This window comes from Parus major, chromosome 1A (genome assembly GCF_001522545.3).
Source record: "Parus major isolate Abel chromosome 1A, Parus_major1.1, whole genome shotgun sequence".
Taxonomy (NCBI): domain Eukaryota; kingdom Metazoa; phylum Chordata; class Aves; order Passeriformes; family Paridae; genus Parus; species Parus major.
In genome coordinates this window covers 59,061,618-59,066,677 of record NC_031773.1, presented here as the reverse complement: position 1 = coordinate 59,066,677, position 5,060 = coordinate 59,061,618, and positions in this window count along the sequence as shown.

The window sequence follows — 5,060 nt, the reverse complement described above, 5'->3', positions numbered from 1 at the left end:
GGGGGGGGGGTTTGTTTGTTTTTTGTTGTTTTGTTTTTTTTGTTTTTTTTTTCCTGCCTACCTCCTAGCTTCGGCTAACTCTCTCCCGCTTGCCACGGGTTATCACCAGCCTCTGACTTCCTCCAGCCTTTTGAGGGCTTTGCTGCGGAGGCCAGTGCGCCTTCTAGCCCTAGGTTTGCTTCTCCGAGCCGTTCACTCGGGCCAACCACGAGCTCCGAAAGTGATCTCTGCGGCCCTGGCCCAGCCCGGAGGAGATGCTCTCCCCAAAATCATCTCCGCTCCAGACGAGCATATGAGTGTCGTTGTCACCACCACCTTGGAGGCGAAAATCCTTCACTTTTAAACCCAAACGGGAGACATTTCTCCCCTCCGAGCCAAGCTCCATGACCCTCGTGAGACATTTCTCCCCTCCGAGCCAAGCTCCATGACCCTAAACCATTTCAGACTGTCTTTAAAGGACTGAAACATCCCTTGTTACGGCCGTGGCTCTCCGCTTTACACCTTTCTTTCACAGGTACCCCACTGCTGAAATGCTTTGCTGCTTTCGGTTGTTTCAACTCCTAACTCCCCCGAGAGGCTGCCTGTCGTGTATGAGTTCCACTTGTCGTCTGGAAGATAAATAGACCCTGTTACAGCCTTAGATGCCTCTTTCTGACAAATTCCTCCCAAATGTGCATATATGTCAGTACAATATACTTGCCCAGAAAGGAGCACTATTAAGTACTTTCAAGCTTGAAGAGATGGGAAGGAAATGTAAGAGAAACTGCTCAGTTCAGCTGCGTGTTTAGTAAAACTCCACACCACCGTCCTTGTCCTCCAGTAAAACGAAACCACTTGCTACACAGTGCCAAAGCTGTTTGCTTTCCGCGTGTTTACACCTCTACTTTGGGCATTCCCGTCCTTAATCCCTTAGGGGTGGGGTTAGGGTATTGCTATTTTAAATCCGGACGCTTTTTTTTTTTTTTTTTTTTTTTTTGTGTCACCCAGCTGAGGTGCAGCGGCGGATTCCATGCCCAAGTCTTCCATGGATACACCACGCCGCGTCCGTGACGCGGAGGTCCCCAGAGGGGCCACACGGTGCCTTAGAGCGCCACCTCGTGACCGTCACGCCAGAGCCTTTCTTTTCCAAGATTTTGGAAGGAGTTCTGTTCTAGGTGAAAAGTAAGGCTAATTCCCCCCCCCCCCCCCCCCCCCCCATTTGTTTCTTCTTTAAATTTTTCACAATTGGCCTTTTCATTCAATTTCATGGACTCATAATAAAATTTATTATGGGATAAATAATCCAAAAAGTTTATATTTCATGAAGGAATCCACCAGAATTGTGCTTCAGCTATCAACTATTCCAACTTTTAAAAAAGCCACAGTGCAATAAAGAAGTTTGCTAAAGCAACAAAATACTTTCACTGCCTTGGTGACTTGCTCTCTGTCATGCATTGTGTCATGTTAGCTGCATCTGTTGAGTTACAGAAATCACCACACTTGTGCCTGACTCTATGCATTTATGATCTATAACACCTTTATGGCACTCAGGAAAGGATGTCCCTTTGATCCAAATCTCAGATTGCCTATATATGGCCTTCTATACTCCCGGGGTAGCATACAAAGCTAAAGATCATACAGATCAGGTGTCCATCTTCTAGCAAGCTCGTTGTTTATTTCCTTAAATCAAGGTCCTGACAAATAGAATACATGAGGAAATACAAAAGTACTATATTAATCAAGAGAGCACCTTAACAGTAAGCCAGGATTATCACACAAAATAAAGAACATAATCTACAATGCCAAGCTGTATATTTACAGATGGGTCTTTTCAGAGTCTTTCTTGCTAAGGGACACATCTTAAAAAAGGGATCCTTATGGATTTTTACCTTTTCCACCTGTAATTATGTTCCTGGGCTTGGTTATAATAATCTAACATCACCTCTGTGTCAATTCCACAAATGATTCTATGAAAAATTCAATGTTAGAAGTAATGACCAAGCAGCTTCTTCCAATGTGGACAGTAAAAGGCAGATTCATGACTGCAAACCTGCTCTGGGTAAGGGGCATAAGCAAGAGCTACCTGGGCTGCAGATGGAGCCAGCCCAGCCTGAGGAGCACCTCCAGTGTTTCACCTCTCTACCAAAGTACTTTAGCTCTGCCTAAAAGCCTTAGGGCAGCCTGTTAATTGGCTTCTAATGTTCTTCCATACTAATGCCCCTAAAGCTATTCCAATAAAATAATAATAATGCTTAATAATAAAAGAGGTATGTTTTATTAGGATCCATTTCTTTACAGAGTAGAAGGTCCATGAAAATCTGCATATCAAGCAAGAGAATTAAAAAGAATTGTGGCTGCAGAGCAGTACTCCCACCTTCAGAACACTTTCTTCCACAGATACGCACCATTCCAAAAGTGCTTTGAAAAGACAGAACAGCTTCTGCAGAATTACTTGGTTTCCCGGTTTGCTATTTGTGAACACTTGACTATTGGGGCCACTGCTACCTCAGGAGGCAGCAGAAGCTATTGATAGTGCTAGGAATCACAGCAGTCACTGAATAGCCTGTGCAAACTTGAACCAATTGCTTTACTTCTTCATTTCTGTTTCTTTTCCTTCTGTCCCTCTTGTCCATTTGCAGAGAAAGCCCACTGTAGCAGGGCCTATCTTTCACTGTATTAATACAGCACCTCTCAAAATAATATACTATACTTATTTTGTCTTATTTCCCCAGTTACAGCTTTTATGAGGCCAGTGAGGCACATAAAGCCTGACCCATTTTACTTCAGTTTATTTCTTTTTCTGAACTATACTTCAAAGAACCGAGAGAGATCTGGATCCCTTGAATAGGGGACAACGAATCCATGTGTCAGAATCTGTGCTGGGAGCACCTACACTTTGAACCCTGAACCATGTATCTCCAAAGTTTACTTAAATACTTTCTATTAGGAAGGAAGAATGCAAGCCCAAAGCAATATTCAAAGCAATATAGACCATTCTGCATTTGTATGCATACAACTTTTCATACTAACAGGCAACAGACATGCATAGCACCACATACTTGATGCTGTATTACTTCTTGCCAGGAAAATACAGCATGTCAGTTTCCAGGAAGTCAAATAGCAGCATGCAGCTGAAGTAATTCAATGCTTTGTTTTTGTACATGGGAATAAAAAACAACAATAAAAAATGTCCACCATAATCCATAATGAAAGTTTTGCAGTGTATTAAGAGGATGAGGATATTTTTTTCTTTTTTTCCCTGATTGGAGGAAATGGGGAATTACAGAGCAGCTGCTGTAACAGATAAGAGGGGACATTTATTCTGTAGCTTTGGTGAGATCACAATCAGTTTTATCTCACTCTCCCATCAGTGAGACAATATGTGAAACCTTGTGGAACTAGTAGTAAATTTGGATATTGTGGGGAAAAAAAGGTGGAAGTCAGTGCCAGGTTTGGAAGAGAGACATCAACTCATGCTTGAGGACATCTACTCTCTCTGCTGTTGCCTTCCTCCAAAATTTGTCACCTGCTTCATCCAGCTGTTCCTCCCCTTTCATTGCCAAGGTGCCAAAAGAGATGAAGACTCATGCAAAAGCACTTCCTTAAACATGTAATTAGTTTAACACAGTGGATCATGAGGCTCAAAACACCTTACTTAACATTACTGTCCACAAATCCATATGTTTCTTTCCCCCTAAGTGTGTCATGAACAGTTTTCTATTCAGAAAAATGCTTTAACATTTGTGTTAAATGGCAGAAGAGGAGGGAGTTACTGGGAAAAGTAATGTTTGGTTTTTTCCCCTCCTGCTTGAATTATAACCACTGAGAGGGAAAGATGAAAACATTAATGAAGAGATGGAAAATACCACCATCACCATGAAAAGTAGAGTAGATCCTCCTTTAGTGGTACTCCATCCTAGTAAAAGCATATTTTGCCAAGATGAAGGTTACATCTCAAACAGGTGAATAAGGACTTGATGCATAAAGAGCTGGATAAAACTTTATAACCGTCATTATACAGGAGACTCGTTACAGCAGTCTCAAAATTAATAAGGGTCACCTCTAAAATCTGCATGAGAGAACACACAAAACAAGGTTGTGCCTACTACCTGCTTTGGGATTATACCTTAGCAGGTGGGAGATGATGAGAAAGACCTGTGGAAACGTAGAGCTGAAAAGGATAACTTCTAAAAGTCCTGTTTGATAAGTCTGTTGCTAAAATAAGTTTTAGAAATGGTAGTGATGTGTCCTTGTGTTCACAAGGAGATTCACAAGGCAGTGGCATTCTGAAATGGCTTGGTTTTAGGAAGTAGAGGCATGAGGGAGTCAGAAGGAAAATATCAAAGAGAAAAAAAATCCAATCGATCTTTGTCCATCTACAAGCTTTACACTAGAGTAGGATGAAAATTTTAACTTAATGATTCCTCCACTGAGGACTTCAAAACAGTGACTTGTGCTAGTACAAGTTCTGGCTCCTAATCTGCTGCAGATTACTTGTCATTGTATTTTAGCATTAGCATTTCAGTTAGTCGCAAAATGAATCTCACAGATTATTGTGATTGCAAAGAAATATGTATTGCTAATGCTCTAACATGCAATCTTCTTGAACACCTGGGTCTGCACACTCCAAAAATGTCAAGCAACTCAGAGGAAAGTCCTGTCTTCAGTGTTTTAGGCTTATCACAGTTAGTTAAAATCTTAAATTCTGGGTAGTCATTAACTGCTCTGGACAGCAAACTGCACAGGACAGCAAACAGCATTCTAGTAACGCAGCAGATGAGAGAAAGCTTTTGGTTTGTTTTAGAAATCAGTTTCTAATCTCTTGTTTGAAAGTGAACTTTTTCTCAAAAATGGCTACAGATGGCTCTAATTTCTTCTTCAAAGCACTTTAGGCCCTCAGGCTGAGGTACTTTCTGTTGTACCCATGATTTGTGGTCAGCTATCAGTTCCCTTTCCCATTCTAATCAAGGCCCTGAACATGCAAGGAACACTGAAGCATGTACATACTTATCAGCAGGACTACTCTTGCCTATAGACTTCTGCAAAGACTGTCTCAGCAGGCTTGGGATTGTGTAGTGCAG